This window comes from Boleophthalmus pectinirostris, unplaced genomic scaffold, assembly GCF_026225935.1.
Source record: "Boleophthalmus pectinirostris isolate CB_2022bp ecotype Guang Dong unplaced genomic scaffold, ASM2622593v1 HiC_scaffold_9, whole genome shotgun sequence".
Classification (NCBI taxonomy): Eukaryota; Metazoa; Chordata; class Actinopteri; order Gobiiformes; family Gobiidae; genus Boleophthalmus; species Boleophthalmus pectinirostris.
The window spans coordinates 1392102-1413531 of NW_026571541.1; the positions used below are offsets into that span (position 1 = coordinate 1392102).

The 21430-nt window shown below is 41.5% G+C and overlaps 1 protein-coding gene across 1 annotated transcript in view; it reads right to left on the reverse strand.

Annotated features, from left to right (window-relative positions):
* The window catches only part of LOC110172732 (roundabout, axon guidance receptor, homolog 1 (Drosophila)), a 413603-nt gene that overhangs the window by 269089 nt on the left and 123084 nt on the right, over positions 1-21430 (reverse strand).

Genomic DNA, 21430 nt, shown 5'->3' on the forward strand with positions numbered 1-21430 from the left:
GGGTCGGTTTTGGGATTTCGGATTCTCCCAGGTGCTAGACTAGTTGTGTCGCTCAGGTTTGGGTTTATGTCGGCTGTTGGGGTTTCTTCTCGTCGTTTGTGCGCTCGCTGCATTTGATGCATGTGACTGTTGAGACGTTTCACGTTCACTCGTGTTGATTCGGCATCGTGACTTGTTTTGTCACTCCGTGATGAACTGTTTTGGTTCTGACAGCGGCACTAGCTTGTGCTGCTAGCGCACCGCACAGACAGCGGCGCTAGCTTGTGTTTCTGCACTCAGGCTGCGCACACATCCGCTGTGCTGATAAACACAGCGCACATTGGTGCAAGCGACATTACACTTGTTAAATGAGAGGAGTCAGAGAGTGAGAGAAGCTTCTAACATTTCATCTCTTTGAAAGGGAGAAAGAGCATGAGAGAGCGAGGAAAACAAACAAGCTGCAAATAGAATTTATCGTGTCTGGAAAAGTTATTGAGCTCGTTAAAAGTTATCGTACGATTAATTGATTTATTGATTATCGTTACAGGCCTACTGTGGCCACGGCGAAAAAGAGCAGATAGAAGATAAAGGTGGGAGCAGTTTGTAACAGGAAGGTTGATGGTTCAGATCCAGGTTCTAGACAGTTCATAGAGTTGCTGTGTCCTTGGGCAAGATATTTCAGTTTACTACAACTGCTCATATGAATGTAATTTGTAAGAGAATCGATTATCGTATTGTTTAATGTGATGATTCAGTATCGATATCGTGGCCTGTTGTATCGATATATCACCAAGAGTATTTTTTTTGGTGTGTTTTACTAAATTATTTACTTCCAGCTACAGTTTTGTTGTTTGTTCAGAGGAAGCAAACTCATTTATGCGACACATTTGACATTTTCACGGTTTTGATGATTAAAATATTCGTGTTTCAGATGAACTTTGTACAAGAAGGACATTTTTTTTGTTAAACCAAATCAAATTGATTTGAAATATATTGTACTGAACCAAAAGTGCACTGTATCAAGATATGTATCGTATGGCCCTCGTCTATGGAACTGTCTGCCGGAGGAGCTCAGGGCTGCAGAGAACGTTCATGTTTTAAAGAGTAGGCTCAAGACCCACCTTTTTAGCTCAGCTTTTGACTAAAATTTTAAACTTTTACTTGTTTCTATTGTACAGATTTTGTCTGTTTATTTTCAGTCCTGTGTTTCCTCTGAGGTTGGCTGTAGCTGCCTGGTCTGTCATGTGGGCTCCTGGTGGAGGGGTTGGTGTTTGGGCCCTGTGGTGGTTCCTGGTGGTGGTGGACGACTCTCTGGTGTAGAAGCTCCTCTGATGCTGCTTTCTCAACTGGTTCACCTGTATTCAGCCTCACATTTTACTATGGGTAGTTTTATGTATTTTAGCATGTTAGTGTGCGTGCATGTGTGTTTGTGCTGTGTGTGTGTGTGTGTGTCTGAGGTGTTTGGTTGTGTGGGGTTGGGCAGCTGTGGGGGTTGGGTTGGTAGGTGGGTGAAAGGAAATGTGGGCTTCTTTTTAATCACTGTAAAGCACTTTTTCCTCATTTTTGTGTGAAAAGCGCTTTAAATAAAGTTTGATTGATTGATATCGTGGCATATGTATCGATTTATGTATCGCATCGTCAACTTCTTAATGATACCCAGCGCTACTGGTGCTGCCAATTGGAATCCTTTTTTCAACTCAGGGCAAATGATTCATTAACACAATCAATCATATATTTTTGTAATTATTGTACATACGTAAACAGGGTTAGGAAACAACATTTCCATGGAAACAAGCAGAAGGAGACCCTCCCCCAGGCCAAATAAAAGTCAGGTGTGGGGAGATGTCAGCTCACTCAAGGTAAGGAGCAGGCATGGTTTCCTTCGTTTTTCAATACAACCAGAATGAAAAATTCTATCCACCTTATTCCTGAAGCTGCCGCGGGCGCCGCCATCATCATTGGGGTTGTATTATTTCATATGGGGCCGATCTTGACAGTAAATAAGTTCAGTCTGGACTATAAAGCCTCCACAGAATCGGTGCAGTGTGACGTGTTGGTGCACATTTAAGATGCAAAACCTTTCCCAAAGTCTCCACTGACATGAATGTGATCCCTGTGGAGCTGGAAAAGTGTGATTTAGGAGCATTTAGAGACAACAGTTTCGGGCAGAATAAAATGGATATTTTAGTCTCTATTTTGTCTTTGTCTTTCAAAACAAAATGATCAAATGATATCTTTTCTAAATTACTCTTTTAAGGATGCCTCTATTTCTATTTCTTCGTGCTATTTGGACAATTAATTGTAAAGGGAATTCTTTACCCGTTGAGGAAAAATAACAAGTGGGATAATAATTTAATTACTCTCGAAACAAAACACTTACTCTGCCCTCACTGCCACTGTGCTCAAACCCCCCGCAGGCCTCCTCTGCTCTGCTCATATCATGTCCATATTAAAGCGTATGTGTGACGGGGTCTCCTGTCTCTCCCTGGGCTGGGGTCTTGTCCTGGGGCAGGGGGAGTCTTTAATCCTCTCATTAGCTCCCCCCCAGTGCCCCCCCCCACTGCCCCCCAGAGCCTCCCCCAGTGCAGGGCGCAGGTGGAAGGGTGGCACTGCAGATTCCGCCCTCCCCAGTGCACCGCTGTCAGCACGAGACCCCCCCTCATTACTGTAATAAATGGATGTGTGTGTGCCCAGACTACTACAGTACTAGTACGTGTGTATGTATGTGTGTGTGTGAGTGCAAGTGGGAGGACGCACGTGCACGTTTTATACCCTGTCTAGTACCAGGATGCTGTCTGGCCCCTGTCTGCTTAATAAAGACGCATTGTGATTGGCCGGTTCAGCTGTCACTCAAGTCTAATGTGGAGGTTTGTGATTTCTGCTTTATCTTATTGACCATTAATTTATGGAACTGGGTTTGTTCAAAGATTTATACCTTGATACTAATATTTGAATCGATAAATAGAATCAGAATAATACAAAAGGACATTACGGGGTTTTTCGAGAACAGTTTTACCACGGTTTGGCGCGATGATTTTAAGCTGCATTGAAAATTACACAATGTCGTCTAAACAGAGTGATCTTAATATGATAGGCGTATCAAATGTGTGTGAATTGCCGTTGCATCCTTTGGCATAACACTTCGCCCGCCTCGCCTGTTGTATGCATGAGTGCGGCGTGTGAATATGTGAGAGGCGATGAAGGTCAAAGATGCAGTGTCCAAAAGTAGCAGCATTAGTACTCGAAGAACGAAATGTGAATTACAGAGAAGTCACGTAAAAAGTACTCCTAAAAAAACATACTTCAAACTGTTGATACTTTGCAGCTGGGGGTGTGAAGCTAACTGAAGGTATTACTCTGTCTGAGGCGCTGTTACTCAAGTCTGACTCAATCCGATCTTTATTTTAACACAATCTAACCACAAAGCTCAATCTACAATAGGGGAGATGATTCGTGCTTTTAAGATACAGTCACAAGTTAGCAGAGTCACTCTCACGATTTTGTTGAAAATTAAATTACTAAACACGACCATGAACGCTCAGACTCATCACAGGGTCCTGAAAATGTGCTGTGTAAATCTATTTTGTAGTTTTTCTTCAATTTTCAAACAGATCTTAAAACTTTTTTGACACCGTTAACACTGTTTGTTTCTGCATTCATCACGTCCTCTTGGTAACTACTGAACATCTCATCAGATAGAACTGTAAACAAGTAGAGTGTTCGTTTCAGAGTAGTTCCAGGCCCCGTCCACACTAGCACGCATTCGAGTCATTTTTGCAGTGTTTGTCCTCACTGATCCGATGGAAAACGACTCCAGAGACGGAACGATTTGGTGCCTCCAGCTCCCAGGAATTCATCTGAGCATACATCTGATCTGACACTGTGTGGACGCCTGAAAATGCTGATACACTGATGTAGTTTTATGCACCGCAAAGTAATTCACCACAAAACACTAAGAGGCTAGAATATATGTCCATTCAATTCATATATATGGTCTATGTGTATAACCTGCAGACGTATAATCTCTGAAAATGAACCATCTCCAACATGACAGAAACACAGAACAGACTCACCATCAGCAGAACACCCCTCTGTCACAGAAAGAACACTCATATTCCAGAATCATGCATCAGCGCACAATAGCGAGCTGTTTTTTGAGCGCTTAGTTTATGAAAATTGGCCATGTGGTTTTAAGTTTTGTTTCTGTAAAATGTTAACAAATATGCTCAAAACTGTGTGGATAGAGAAGACTTGGGGACTCAGTGTAGTTAGCTCTTCCCTTCAGACAGATATAAAGAAGTGTCCACCAGCGTCTGACCACAACTGAAGAAGCAGCTTGGATGAGCTGAGAAACGGTTCGACCAATTAAACTTTTGTCCAGTTGACAGATTGAATTTCTCCTTTTGCCATTCCATCAGATACAGATACATGTAGAACACCCCCTGTATGGATTTTAACATTAGCATAATTTTGCAATGATGTTAAGTCCTAAATTGCTTCAATGAAATACTTGGCCAGAACTGAAACTGCCAACTCATGAAAAAAAAAAAAAAAAACAATCTTGTAAAGGAAAATGTGAGTGAATGGGACGTGTTGGCGTGACGAAGTGCAGACACCAGAACAGTTTGAGAGTGTGCATGTCAGTAAAGAGTGTGGGCTGGTACTACACGGTTAAATATAACTCCTGTTTACCAAAACCTAAGTCCGCTTTCCACTCGCTCCTCAGACTACTGCATAAATACTCACAGTAGTTCATGTTCTATTGGAAGTTTATTGTTTTTTGTTTTTTTTTTACCGACAAAGTGAACCTGACGTCTAGCCTGGACAAAGTACGGAGCTAAAAAAAGACAAATTTGCTATTTTTAACCTATTTTAAATATGGCGGGATGTTCAGCAGTTACCATGGGGACACAGTGCACACATTCACAAACACTGCCAAATACATTTTTAGCTTGTCGATCAAATTCAGGGAAAAACAATAAACGGATTTAAGCAGCATATTTTCAAGAGCGACAGCAACATCGCTTCAGACAGAGTAGTGCTCCAGTTAGCAGCACAACCCCAAGGAATGTTGATGACTCCAATGTTCAGTCTGACTCCACCTGAGGATTCTGACCTGTTTTCACCTAAAGTTAAAAGACATAAAGGAGATTTGGCCATGTTGTTACTAGAGCTGGTATCATTAAGAAGTTGCCAATACATACCTCTATACAGTGCACTTTTGATTAGATACCATATATTTCAAATGGATTCGATACAGTTCAATAAAAAATAAAGGCTAAATCATGGCTGTGTTAAACCACTTCTTGTGCAAAGTTCATATGAAACACAAACATTTTAATCATCAAAACGAACGTGAAAATGTCAAATGTGTCGCATAAACAAGTTTCTTTCCACTAAACAAATAACGGAACTGTAGCCTGATTCATCAGCCGGTTTCACTTCGTAGAATCCGTCTGACCTCACAGTGAGGATTCATTCGCTCGATGGTAGGCAGGTACTTTTTATCATTTAACCAATCTCTGTTCTTTGGTCGTGACGTATGCAATGCGCTGCTAAAGGGGTTAACTGGTATATTAAGCTTTTCCCAAATCTCTTAGAAGAAGGACAATAACGTCTTTCCCCTTGATAAAATTCACCAAACATTCTCTTTATTCCGACTTTAAATCCTCAACCTCGTGAATCTTTGACAACACTGAATATATGTCTCTTCACTGATTGGCTGGTGCCCGAACTTGCACTTCCGAGGTTTTTGCAAACTGTCTATCCTGATCTAGTCGCTGGAGAGAAATAAAATTGAGTGGAGGCACTAGGTGGCGCCAGCCTGGATAATCAAACTGTAGCTGTAACAAAATAAATGAGTAAAATATACCAAAAAATACTCTTGGCGATATATCGATGCAGCACAGCAGCCCACAATATCATTACTGTATCATCACATTAAATTATATGATATATTGATATTTCAATATTTTTGCACATCTCTAGTAGTGACGTCTAATCTATTGAATACATTCGACATAAATGGTTTACACATTTTCTCTGAGCGAGTTACAATCACCACCTCAGCAGTGCTTCAGAGTGTAGATTTCTTTGTGGGAAGGAAAAGGAAGGAGCGGTTGAACAAAATCTGTTTGACATTCAAATAACTTGCAAAAAGTGTTTTAAGACCATTTAAAAAACATTCTGTCTTTCTCACAAATTTGAGATTTTGCTACTTTATTCTGCCAAATCAAATAATTCCCTTAGTGATTCAGTAAAAGTTCAAATTCTTACAAAATTCCACCACCAACTTAAACTCTCCAATTTGAATTTGAGTAGTTGTATTTTTAAGCTCCTGTCACTGATCAATGAAATCCTCACCCTGAACATTTTGACCATTCTGATATACATTCAGTCTAAATTTCTGATGAGTCTATAAAATCTCCGTCTTGACTCGGGTCAGATGAGACGTCATGTATGACTCCTGGACCTGCGGGGCTGAGGGGAGATTGGGTCTGGGGCCGTCCCGCTGACAGCTGCTGCCCGCGGGCCGTTTGCAGAGGGCACATGCCTCTCAGGACACTGGGGCACCATTTGGCTCCTTCTATTTCTGCTCCCAAACATTTAGTGAACAGTGCTGGACTTCTCCGAGCTGAGTCTGTAAACAGGAGCAGGACTTATTCTTGCACAAGGGGATCTGATGGTGCTATGGTTAGTACTTCTGCCTCACAGCACGACAGTTTAATGCTTCGACTGTACCTGTTTTCCAGTGTAGAGTTTGCATGTTCCACTTGTCTTTATATTTCTAAATATATCAACTCCTGACGCTTGGACAACACTGACTATTGCCTCAATCAAACTGTCATCTTTTATTAGAACTAATGCAATGGATGAAAGTTACATAATACACCTTATTAATATATGACCAGATTATCGTATCAAATATCCGGAAATCTCTTTTTGTCAATATGGGATTGTCAAATAATGATGTCACTTCCAGGGCATTACCGGCAACTTTACAGCTCATATTGATCTTTGTTGTTCATGAAGAAACAATGACCTTATGACCAAATATAATCTCATAATTACACAATAGTACATTGGATTAGTGCTGGTCTCTGTTGACACTTCATACCTCAGCTTCATGGACTTTCTGCCAAACTTAGAACCCTGTTAGCGCCACACAACTGCAGTCCCATTTGTAATGTAAGACGTGTTGTGAAGAAAAGAAAACAGAAGACATTTTAAACATTGTTTTCTATCATCTGATGCAAATTGGACCTGAAGTGACATCGCGCTTAACAATCCTCACTTCAAATTATCCAATCTGGACAGTACCATTTGTCAAAAAGTAAATATAAATGGCTTATGTAGTTAGAAAACTTTTGGACCTCTTCTAAAATAGATGCTATCCATTTAGAGCTTTACTGTCTGCTCAGGAAGAACTGCTTGACTTTCCTTTGCCAGCTCTGGGTTCATCCTGGTTTCTCTCGGTTCCTCTTTCATCTCCTCCTCTCTTCTGCCTCCTTCCTCTCTTCAGGTCTGCTCAGCGTCTCCTCCGAGCCGTGTCACATGTAATTTACGTCTCTACCTAAACTTCTCTTAAACAACCTGGACTTTCTCAGAGCTCAGTTTATACGTCAGCGTCCTGGCACTGTCCCTCGGGAAGCTCAAGATCTCCTGCTCTTTCTCCAGCCGGCCCTGTCCAAACCCGGACCTCATCAGATGTTAGACTACAGATTGATTTGACAGCAGAGGAGGCACAGTGTACTTCAGGGGAATTCTTCAAGCTAACATCAAGCTCTGAATGATGGATTGAGGTTTTAAAAATATTTGAAAGGTCACGACTGACAAAACGCAATCTAGAAGTTGAATCATGGACATGTTTGAGTAATCCTTGTTTATTAGTCTGTCTACATTTCCATCTCAAAATGCTCTGTTCCACCTTATTACTTCAGTAGAGATTGGCAAATCCAAGTCTGAAATGATCCAAATGATTCTAATGAAGGTGTGTGGAGTTTAAACACACAGTGGAGGGTTTCCTGTTTAGAACTCAGTCTAAATATTCAGGGTTTGTGTGTTAAACATGTGCGAATGAAACAAAACACAAGTCCAGGTCTGTTTGGGACGAGGAAACTACAGCAGAGATCAGAAAACAGCCTAATATGGGCCCTTTAATGGTTCAGATTTGATCAATGTAAAGGTGTAACTTTTCTAATGGAAAGTTCGCCAACTGCTTGTCTCTGTGGTGATGTTTTGTTGTCTTTGCCTGGAATGATCCACAGTATGGCATTATTACGGAAGCCGAGAAGGGTCACGACAAACGCAAACGCCGCAACAAATACAAATGCGACAACACATCAAAAAGCCACAACGGAAATTTCCAAGGGACTCTATTTTCCGACGGACCGATTAAGCGGCAAGTGAAGAGAAAGAACTACAATGTAAAATAGAGTCCCGTGGTCACTTCCGTTGTGGCTTTTTAATGCGTTGTGGCTTTTTAAATGTGTTGTGGCTTTTTAAATGTGTTGTGGCTTTTTAAATGTGTTGTGGCGTTTGTATTTGTTGTGGTGTTTGCATTAAAATAGAGTCCCGCGGTCATTTCCGTTGTGGCTTTTTTTGGTTTGTTGTGGCTTTTGCGTTTGTGTTGTGGCGTTTGCGTTTGTTGTGACCCCTCTCGGTTTCCGTACATTATACTTGCCTATGGAAAAGAGCAGGTGATGCAGCTACGACTATATCAAATCTGTGGAGAGGCGAGCTTGTTCACGGATTTTTGAGCATTAATAACAACTCATAATTGAAGAAATGCAAATACATAGTAGGGGTGTGCAAAAATATCAAAAAATTGATATATTGTAACGTTTAATGTGATGATACAGTATCGATATTGTGGGCTGCTGTATTGATGTATCATCAAGAGTATTTTTTGGTATATTTTATGAAATTATTTTGTTACAGCTACAGTTTTGTTGTAACTCATTTGACATTTTCACTGTTTTGATGATTTAAATGTTTGTGTTTCAGATGAACTTTGCAACAGAAGTGGTTTTACAAAGACTTTTAGTATCACAGCCTTTATTTTTTATTGAACCATATCGAATCCATTTGAAATATATCATATTGAATCAAAAGTGCACTGTATCGAGATATGTATCGGATCATGGCCTATGTATCGAGGTATGTATCGTATTGGCAGCTTCTTAATGATACCCAGAGCTACTGGTGCTGTGAATTGGAATCTTTTTTTTCAGTCAGCTCAGGGTAAATGGTTCATTAATACAATCAATCATATATTTTTTGTAATTATTGTACATATGTAAACAGGGTTAGGAAATATGTATCTTATCGTGCCCTATATATCAATGTATGTATCGTATCGGCGATTTCTTAATGATCCCCAGCTCTATAATATCTCCATGGAGACAAGCAGAAAAATGACATAGTGTACCAATAATAACACTCATAAATGAAGAAATGCCAACAAGTGGATTTTAAGTCAAACAGTGAAACATTCCAAGTAAAGCAAAAACATCTCCATGGAGAGAAAAAAACAAAAAAACAATATTTGACAGATAAAAAAGAACACATTACAATTAGACAAATATTTCCATAAGCGTTGGGCCTCAGTGGAGCGTCCCTGGCAGCGAAACAAGCGCTCCCTTTGTGAGTGAGGCGGCGCGCTGATGGATCACTACTGTACGTGTTGACAGGCGGATAGCAGGACCCCAAACAAGCCAGTGACCCCGAACCCGCAGTCAAACACAGGAGGGGGGAGGGCATCTGGGCTAAAGACGCTGTCCAAACACACGGGAGAAAGCACCTGTCCTGCCCTGAGAGAGGAGGGGGAGGGCATCTGGGCTAAAAACAATGGTCTGTGTGAACATACTGGAGATGCCTGCTGCATTCCTCTGCCTGTGTGTTCCTCCAGTCAGAGAGAACAGTTTGGGATTCAAGGCTGAGAGGGTTTCACTCTGACGCAGTTAAAGCTGCACTATGACACTTTTCATGGCATTAAATGTATCTATCTTCATGAGACAAGAAGTGATGCCATGTTACAGGTCAGATCTATGGAGAGGTGACTCCACAATGCAGATAAAGCAATGCATGTTTTCAAGGTGATTTTATTTTTCTTTTTTTTTTTTTTCCAGTATAAAAACATGTGTAATTGTTGCCTGGCACATCTAGACTGGTGTCTTTCATCCAATCAGATTTGTGTTTCACATTTCCCTCATCTCAGAAGAACAGAGATTAGTGCTTTGCACTTATTTATTCTACAGAAATTCATCATGTCTTTTCAGTCTCCTGTGATGTTTTTTCCTTTACTTTTTTAGATACAGACCATGCATGTCCCTGACTGACTAATCCATCTGTCAGTCTCTTCCATCTGAAAACTGAGGATTCACTGGTGACCAGACTCACATCTTCATAAAGTGTGTGAAGAAGTGTGAATTCTTTATCACAGGCAATTGTAATTGGATAAATGCAAGATAAATATGTTTAATGCCGTACTGTGTGTGACGGACGATGTCCGAGTTTTGTTTGGTCTTGCCTCTGCCCACCTCAGATCTGCCCGTCTGATCAGCCTCACCTGGCCCGCTTTATCTGTGGGGGTATAAAGGCCCGGAGCAGCCACCAGAAGAGTGACCAGTGGGTCCACTGCTGCAGCTACTTTAGTTGTTTGTGTGTTTTGTTTGTGTTATCTTTATCAGATTTTTGTACACCTTTTTTAGCACTTTTTTTGTAATAAATGTCCTTCCTTTCTCACTTCGCCGTGCTTCCAGTTTTTGTTCCACACCCAGTTTATTTTAACATCTTTTTTGGTTACCGTGCCACCCCCTAGACACCCGTGGCACGTAACACTGTGGAACATTCCAGACACAGCAGTAACATCTCCAGGGAGCTGATAGTGTACCCTCCACAGAAAAGTTCCATAGTGCACGTTTAAAATAACAGAGCGAAGAGAGAAGCTTAGAAGAGGATATCCTGCTGTGTGTGCAGAGTTCACCTGCTCCCCCTGCAGGCTGCTGTGATGCTGCCGGACACAGAGGAGGGACACTTTTGTCCTGAGGGCTGTTCCTCTCCTCACACTGTCCTGACACTGAACCTGAGGACTCCACCTGTGGAACTGCACTGAGACTTGAGTTACGGCTTAAGCTCTTCAGTTGCTTTTGCTTTGATGTTCCATCATATTTACATACGTGTGTCCTTATACAGAACATCAGGATCTTACGTTAATAATCTAAACCAAACACGCTCAATAAAAACCCTCAGCTCCAGAGTCTGCGCTCCATTCAAACATGAGGCAGGTCGGGCCTTGCTCTCCACTCAACATGGATTCTATTTCATTGTTCAAACATTTACATTTTGTTTGCTGAGCATCTGTTAAAATTCCACAAAGCCTCCCATTGTCCCTCAGGCCAGCTGTTTTTCCTCTTTAACCGTCCCGTGTGCTCTGACAGACAGATGTCAGCACGCAGCCGCACAAATCAGCCCTATTGTTTGAGCTCAGGACTTCGGTTGACGAGGGGAAAAAAGTTGAAACGACTTGATTGCTGCTCCGCTAAACCGATACTGCACATACTAGTTTAGTGTTTTTCTTGCTACTGACGCGGTTTGGGTTCCAGAGTTTTGACTTGTTCGACATGTCCTGGTATTTTTTAAACTGTAAAGCTTTTTTTTTTTTCATGCATTTGAGCAAAATGTGTCTTGTCCCAACAGAAATATTGTATAAGCAGCTCTTGAGGTCAAATCATGTCCCTTGTGTGTTGTCTGTATCTAATCATAAAACAGAGAATCAGAAGGTGCATTGTTAACATACTAGTTGTTGTTAGAATTAAGACAAAACTCTGCTCTGGCCCCTGAAAGTCCTAAAAAAGTCCTTAAAAACTAATTTCAGTGAATAATCAGAAGGTAAATGAGGAAAAACGTTGAAACTTTGAACTTTGAAAATGAGCTCCTTCTGTTTTTCTCGTTTTATTAAAGACAGGACAAATCATGTAGACCGTCTTTAAGTCGTGAGCAGTCGAGTAACGCACGGGTAGCTTGATATGACGGCTGGAAATGCAGAAATATGGAAAAGGACATACGTTCCCAGGATTGTGTTCCAGGAAAGTGTCTGGGAGCATATGCATGTTTACGGTGTGGAGCTCTGAGGTTGAGGAGAGAAGATTCTGGCAGGACGAGCACAGTTCAACATGTGAGGAAGACTCGTGCTGAGAAACGCAGATTAGTTGCTTCCTGAATGTTACGCCGGTGGTGCAGTGATGTAGTGGTTTAAGCATCTTACTGGTATTTAGAACGTTTCGAGTTTGAGTTTTGCCTGCGCACTGTCCCTGGAAACTACAAGCACAGATTCAGCTGAAAAACGTCGATCAGAATCATTTCTCAGAGAGGCAAAAACAGTTTAAAAGAGGTTCGCTGTGTAGGGTGACCAGATTTTCAAAATAATAAACTGGGACATCCCTGTTTTTGTGGAGGTTGGTAATAATAACATTGTGAAAAGAGTTAGGAAAACTGTTGCGCAGAGACCATTTATGACTAACATGTGAGTCAGTATCGTCCCATTTTCTTTGTGTTTTGGTCATTTTTAAGCAGCTTTTCTGTATTTTACCTCAACAAATGACAGTTTATGCCTCTCTTTACTGTTGGCAGGGATCAGATTGGTTAAAACAGAGACACCTGGAACATTTCTTGTATAAAACTGGGACAATTCAGTGGTTTTGTATAAATCTGCTGGGACAGGAGACATGGGGCTCAAAACTGGGACTGTCATCGAAGTAGATCTGCAGCTGAGTAGAGGTGGTTTTATTAGAATGAGTGTGTGGATTTTGAATGCAAAAGAACACTTCCTGGATTACCACCCGGTGACATCTCAAGGTGTCGTATTGTTGGACTTTCTATGCAGTTATTCAAAAAAACAAGATATTGAATAAATATTCCGATACAAGCATGGTATTACCCATGAATACCTTTAAAATAATAGAGATGCGTAGTTGTTACAGTAATATTCAAAGCGGGGTCCGCTTCCTATTCCGACATACTTTCATTATGACATGCTTCTATTTACACGTGCTGGTTTTCCAACACTTTTTTGTCTCGCTATTCCGACACGTCATATGTTTTGGCCTGTGAGTGTCATGTCATTAAACTGGTGCAATGAACTTGATTGGTTATTTATTTAGGCTGTTTGTTGTTTTCCACAGATCACCTACATCAGATCTATGTCAAACTCAGGTTCACAGACGCCAAAATTAAAAACTGGGACTAAGTCGTGGGCCAAACTAAATATTTATTGACAACAACATCTGCATGTTTTCTCTTCTTTCAATATATGTAATGTTAAACCTTTTCTTATTCAAATAAATGTTTAATAATAGTTTTGCTTAAACATTGAATCTAGAACAAACATCATGGGTCTGGTCAAGTGGTAACGGAGGGAAACAGGGTCAGATTTTTGACATTCAAATGTCTCTTATTCAGAAACTAGAGGGACTATTGAAATAAGTAAAGTATCAGAATGTAGGAAAGAGTTACACTCCAACAGGGTCAAGTTAAACCTGTGATATTCTTTCAAGTTGTTGACAAAAAATTAAAAAACTCATGTCGGTAACAGAGGGAATGAAATATGCAGCACTTTTTGGGCAATAAATACAAACAGTGATAACTCTTGGTTCTCACTTACATATCCTTAACAAACTGGTTTGAATATTTGCTTCATATAGTTTTCTACCATATGGTACAAGATTAGGTTGAAAAACCTCTTACTTTTTGACTCATGACATTTTTTATTAAGAAAGGTCATGGTAACGGAGGGAAAAGTAACGGAGGGAAAATTGTGCAAACAAGTAGAAGGTGCAGGATTTTACATCATTTGTCAACTTTTTTCTTCCGAATACTTTAATATTACTTCAAAATGAAAGGAAACTATTTCTATAAAATATGTCAGTCCTTCCAAGCAAATTTGTATAATTTTAAAATTTTTTTTTTTTTTTAAATCATGTACCTTCATCAACAGTTCAAAGATGGAATAACACAAGATATGATGAAATACATCCATTTATTTACATGATTTGCAGATCTTTGAAATTTGGGAAATAATTTTTGTTCCATGTTTCATACATGGTCTGTTTAAAACATATGGAACTTTAGAACCAAAAATGGTACAGAAAAAAGGTCAACAGTTTCATAAACTAGAGTACATATGTATCTGTTCAATACATTTTTATATCAGATGCATTAACTTGAATTTTTGGCCTTGTTGTTTACTTCTGCTTGACCGGGCCCACATATAAAATAATAAGAACATTTTAAATAAATCATGTCTCTATAGTCTATCTGTAGCCAGCAGGCAGCTCTAATACATGTTTGATATGATCTTGTGGGCCAAATATAATTATATCGCGGGCCAAATTTGGACCCCAGGCCTGAGTTTGACATGTCTGGCCTACACGATGAAATGAATGAAAGAAAAAGGCCCAGGCAACCTCCGTTTTAGATGAGATATTTCACAAAGACTGGCCTGTGCTCGTTTTGAAAATGCAGAACTGTTTCCCACGGCGATCAGTGAGGACATTTTCCCACTGTCTGATATTTTCTGTGGCTCAACTTTTCTCTGATCAAGAGCTTTGCCCAACCATCTTATGATATATGTGAGTGCAAAGTATAACAGGCCATCACATTCATATTGTTCATGTCGGAAAAGCAGGATGTTTGAAAAATAATAAAGTACTGCAAAAAAAAACATACATTTTTAAATAGTGGCATGTCGGAATAGCAGCGTGGAACTTTCAAAAACCAGATGTTCAATAATATAAGGTCTTTGTCTCTTAACTTTGTCTTCGAGAGCGTCTGAGTGTTTTCCCCAAACCCCCATCCATCTCCATTCCATTTCCTCTTAAGTATGTTAACTGCTGCTCTGTTTGTTGTAGCTCCGTCAAACCCGAGGCCAGGGGACAGATCTGCGCGGGGCCCCGTGGTGTTGACGCGCAGGTTAGCCGGGCCCCTGAGTGCCCTGGCTCTCCTGCTCTCCCTGACCTCCCTCTCTCCCTCCTCTCCTCCTTCATCAGTCTATCATCGCTGCACTTAGGCCGGACCCCCGCCATGACAGCTGCCCTTTCCTCAAATACGGCCCCCGCGTCCAGAGGGGAGCGCTGACAACGGCGAGGATGGATGAGGTTAGCTGCCAGCGCAAAGGGACGCGAGCAAAGAGGCACCAACACTAAGGGATGCGAGCAAAGAGGCACTAACGCTAAGGGACATGAACTAAGAGGAGTCAACACTAAGAGACGCGAACTAAGACACACCAATGCTAAGGGATGCAAACTAAGAGGCACCGACACTAAGGGACGCGAACTAAGAGACACCAACACTAAGGGACGCGAACTAAGAGACACCAACACTAAGGGACACGAGCTAAGAGACACCAACACTAAAGTACAAGAATTAAAAGACACCAACACTAAGGGACGCGAGCTAAGAGACACCAACACTAAGGGACGCGAACTAAGAGACACCAACACTAAGGGACGTGAGCTAAGAGACACCAACACTAAGGGACGAGAACTAAGAGACACCAACACTAAGGGACGCGAACTAAGAGACACCAACACTAAGGGACACGGGCTAAGAGACACCAACACTAAGGGACGCGAACTAAGAGACACCAACACTAAGGGACACGAGCTAAGAGACACCAACACTAAAGGACAAGAACCTAAAGACACCAACACTAAGGGACGTGAGCTAAGAGACACCAACACTAAGGACGCGAGCTAAGAGACACCAACACTAAGGGACACGAGCTAAGAGACACCAACACTAAGGGACGAACTAAGAGACACCAACACTAAGGGACGCGAACTAAAGACACAACACTAAGACACTAAGAGACCAACACTAAGGGACGGGAACTAAGAGACACCAACACTAAGGGACGCGAACTAAGAGACACCAACACTAAAGGACAAGAACTAAGAGACACCAACACTAAGGGACGCGAGTTAAGAGGCAGAGACGCTAAGAGAAGTCAATGCTAAGGGATGCTAGCCAAAAAACGTTCTATAATTCTATGTGGACTCATCACACTCTGCCACTGTTGCCTTGTCTCCATCGTTTCTGCATCGAAACCATGTATCTGCATCGAGGTCTATGCGCCGCGAAGTCATGCACCACCACGACACTAGGAGGCGAGGATTTAAACCTGGTGTTTATGTTTACAAAATGAAGCAGGAAAGCAAAGTACTGGAAATGTGTGTGGAGCGGATGTAGAGACGACTAATCACAGCTCTTATTGTCTGCGTTGGTTTGACGAGTAGCTACAAAATTTGGGAGGTGCACTTTGGTGGAGACGCTCTGTGGAGAGGGTTCACCACACGATGACCTGACGCACGACCATGAATTGGGCTCAAGAGGGGCAAACACTAAGAGGTGCACTCGCTACGAAGAAGAAAAAAATTAAAAATAAATAAATAAATTGCCAAAAAACTTAATTTGGGCCATAATTAAAATTTGAATTGACTTGAGTGAAAAAAGATTAGATTAGTATTTTTTGTTACCAACTGTGATGATCAATAAAAAAAATAAAATAAAATCCTTCAGTAAAACACATTCAGATTTTCCAAATACATCACTACACAAAGTCACTTTTTCAAAACGGGACTTAAGTGTTTTCTGCTTTGTTTAGAATGTTCCACAGTATGGCATTAAACTTACATGGAGACAACCTGGTGATGCCACAAAACCAAGCAACAGGTGAGATCTGTGGAGAGGCTGCCCTGCTCACAGTTAGAATGCAGTACTCTAAAAAAACCTGTAACTCAATACATAAAAAATACACCGATTACACATGACGATACTGTAGATTACACAGTTTCATCTCCATGGCGACTACAGAGTGTCGTACCCTCCTTCAGAAGTGTAAAGTCTGCTCTTGCCCTCGTTCCTTTCACAGGATGATCATCCGCTCTGTTTGAATCCTTTTATATTTCTATTTACACTTTATCTCCTGCATGATTCAGCACAAACTATTAGCCAACACTCAGAGTCGCTCCTCTGTCTGCTGTGAATCACCCGCTCTGGAAAGTCCCCGAGCGCTCGAACTGTCCTCTTCCTCTGACCCTCCTCTCCCTCCTCTCCCTCCTCTCTCCCTCCTCTCCCTCCTCTCCCTCCTCTCCCTCCTCTCCTCCTCCTCCTCCTCCTCCTCTTATCTGTCGTGTTGGTGTTATCTGTGGTGGTGTTGACCTTGTGGGCCTGGCTGCGGTGGCCTCTCCCTGCGCTCCTTTTGTTTCCAGTCCTTTAGCGCTCCTATAAGAGTGGCTCTGTATTGATCGGGTCAGTGTGGGCACAGGTCGAGTGTGTGTGTGTGTGTGTGTGTGCGTATATGTGTGTGTGTGTGTGTGTGTGTCGGTCTGACTAACACTTTACACAGGCTTATTCATCCCATTCTAAGTGCACTGGGAAAGGTCTGAAGTGTGTTATACAGAGATGTAAAGTGGGATTTGAACTGGTGACCTTATGATTGTGGGGCAAACTGATAGACCCAACAATGAAAACCTGTGAATTGTCAAAAAATGTCCTTCTTGAAGTGTACAGGTACAAGTTTTCAATTGCAGTAGCATGTTACATAAGGCCATTCCATAAACTTTAAAGGTTCTGTACTCAGTATTTCCCATGAATTTGAGCAAAATGTGTCTTGTCCCCGTACAGATATATTGTATAATCAGCTCTTGAGGTCAGTATAAGTTTGTGGTGTACTGTCTGCATCTGATTATGAAGCGTTTTATGTATTTTCACACAGTTAAACTCCACACTGGTCTGTGAAAGTTGTGAAAAGTCTAGTGACTAATTAGGATGCTCAGAATACATTACATGTGATAAGTGAGGGAGAACTTTGGATCACTGCAAACTGTTTTAAATGAACTAGTTGTTTCTCATGTTTCATAAAGTATAAATGAGGTTCTTTAAGGTGAACCATAATGGTCTAATGATGGTTTGTTGTAGTGCGCAGGCCTCAAAGCTCTGCACAGTTATTCATTCACTGTGGACTGACCTCAGTGAGCACTAGATTTACTTGTGTTTACAGTATACGACTGTGTGCACTGACGACAACACAGACAAAGCTGAATGACGTACACACAGACCCAGATCGCCTGCGCACACAGACCCAGAGTCGCCTGCGCACACAGACCCAGAGTCACCTGTGCAGACAGACACAGAGTGACCCCAGATTTACACCAAAGTGTAACAGTGCATAAGCGCAGCAGCACACACACACACACACACATCTATGGTTTTCCATTATAACCAGTCAGAGAATTTACACCAGCAGTGTCATACATGTGACCAACAGCCGTCATGATGTTACGAGCTGCTCAAAATAAGTTGGAGCTCTAATTTTGCAGCATCAACTGAGGTTTTTATCAGGGGAAAAACAGGAAATGGGCACACAGTGTCAAAATAAACTCCCGGTGCCCTTTCAAAATACGTTCTCTAAAGCCACTACGGTGGTGTAAAGAATGTGTGTCGCATCAGGAGCTCGGGGAACGACTTGTGATGGACTACAGAAAGTTTAGCTGAGGATAAATATAAAACACTTTACAACATCAGACAGAAACTTTACAAGAACAACTTCTGAAGGAAAATATGTGTGGAGCAAATGACCAAAGTGACAAGGTGAGTAGCTTCATTAATGCAGCACCACAGATACAGCTGCTTTTGTTTTGTGATTTAAAACATAACTGTGAATACATAGACATGTAAAAGGTTTAGTGTTTAAACTGGTGTGAATTGAAGCTTTTAAAAGTACACATGTCTGCAGCTCTGCCTATGTTACATGCTGCTGATTCTCCTGCTGTAAATTCCGGGTCACCTGCGCAGACAGACCTATAGTAAACTGCACAGACAGAGGCAGGGGGAGACGGGTCACTGATATGAAGTTGATCCAAATTTCCTCGTCAAACAGGAGCACAGTTAATACCTCATCGAAGTAAAATAGCCCCTCTTTACAGTGAAGACCCGGTGCCCCTTGGACCACCCCAGAGCACCAAAGTCTGTCAGCGCCGTTGGACTGGTTGGTTCTTATCTCCCCTCTGTCACTCACTGCACCCAGGAGGATTCCACTAATGAGACAGGAGCCAGTGTGGAGCCCCAGGTCTCTTTAGAATGTCCCTTCACCGAGTGTCCTCCTTCACTGACACGTCCACCTGTCCCACCACTGTCTCCTGTCCCTCCTGCAGCTAATGTTGATTTATGACTTGCAAATCTCACCTAACAAGCCATAAGACGGGGATTGAGGCGAGCAGGAGGAACGTCGCAGTCGGGCTAACGCTAAACTAAAGTGTTAGTGAGCTAATGGTTTTCAAACGCGGTGGAATTCCCCCGTGCAGCACTCGTCTGCTGCAGCTGTCTTTTGTTTTCGTCACATCACATCTCCGCGGCCTCGTGCCATGAACAGATCCACATGGTATGTAGGAGGTTTGAGCGGGGTGAGCAGGGTTACCCATCTGTTATGGTGATGCTACCAGAGGAGCAGGAGCAGTGCTGGAAAACAGGGCGGATTCAGGACTGCACGGAGGAATGTTCCAAAGAATGGCATTAAAGTTCATATAGTTTCCACGGAGATAAATACTACAGGTGAACGCGGCAGAGTCAGATACAGGTGCAGACTATGATGAGGCAAAACCACAGATTATGAAACATGGAAATGTGAAAGTAAATACAAGCACCTGTTTGGACAATCTAACTCACACATGTCAAACTCAGGCCCAGGGGCCAAATTTGACCTGCAATATAATTATATTTGGCACATGAGATCATATCAAATATGTACTAGAGCTGCCCGCTGGCTACAGATAGATTATAGAGACATGATTTATTTACAGTTTTGTTATTATTTTATATTCTGCTTGTTCTGGATTCAATGTTCAAGCAAAACTATTATTAAACATGTATTTAAATTTTAAAAATGTAATATTACATATCTTGAAAGAAAAGAAATCATGCAGACGTTGTTGAAATTTTTCAATCAATATTTAGTTTGGTCCATGACTTATTCCCAGTTTTTAATTTTGGCCTCTGTGAATTTGAGTTGAACACTCCTGATCTAACTATTCAAAAGACACATATTTTATTTAATATTGACTTACACTTCAGCTGATTTTCTTAGTAAAAAATAGTATGCAGTATTAATATAATTTCTCAATTCAATGTTGTTTTGACCATCTATTTTCCATTCTTCTTCTTCATTCATATTATATTTTTATTGATTGATTGATTGATTAATAGATTTTTTTTACCATGTGTAAGATTTAGATTTTAAAACCAGATTATGAAACATTTTAGCCATTTTAATGTGTTTTTTTCACATGTGTTCTTACTATAAATGGGCTAGTATCTTCACAAACCTGACTCTGTTTCCATGCACATGTTGTTCCTTTGGCTACAATATTCCACAGTATGACATGAAACATATACAGTATATATCTCCATGGAGAATGTTCCTTAGTATGGCTTTAACTTTCTATTTCCAGGGAACCATACAGGTGACGTACTATCTCCAGAAAGTTACATTCTGTAGCTTTAAATAACATAAACATGACGTGTCCTTACATGTGGTCGGATTCAAAACACTGGACATGATGGACAGGCTGTTTATGTGATGAATTGGGGAAATACAGTGTTTAAACCTAAAATGTCTCTCTGATCTGAACAGTCTCTCCCTAAACCCCAGCACCTGCACCAGTCATGAGTCAGTGCTAGTGCAGCCTCTGCAGCTCAGGGAGAGAATTCTGGAGGTTCTGACCTTCACATGAGACATGTTCATAAACTGAGAATGAGACAGAATCGGATGAATGTGCAGGTGAAGACACAGGGTCAGTCGTGATTGTATTTAGTAAAAGTGCAGGCTACATACATTCCATTTAGAAGTGTATACCTCTTTCTGGGTGAACATCCACCAACAAATAATCTCATCTCAAGTTATTACAAGGCCACACAGGCTCAACCTTCAACATATGGTCTAAGAAAAGATCACTGTATTTGCCATAGTTGGGTGAAGCGATCAATAAAACATTAATAATATGAGTTACACTTGGCTAAAGAAACAGGTGACCTTCCAGTTGGTGGGCGAGTTCAAGCTAATATAATGCTGCTATGACAACCATCATTTCAGTCCATACAACAAAGTCCATGTTGACTTTGGGTCCTTCTCCACATAAACACACACACACACACACACACAAACTCATACACACAAACACACACACACACACTCTCTCCATCCTTGTATGGGGCCCCTGCACGGCCCTGTGCGTGACTCATGTGCATGTCACTACACTTTTAGATTATTAGCTCTACAGTGTAAACCATTTGGGGTTTAAGGGCCCGGGCCCCTGGTGGTGGATGCCTGGGGGGGTAGGGGCCACTCCGTAGGTCAGTGGCTCTCACGGCTCTTTAAAGGACAGCAGCTGAGGAT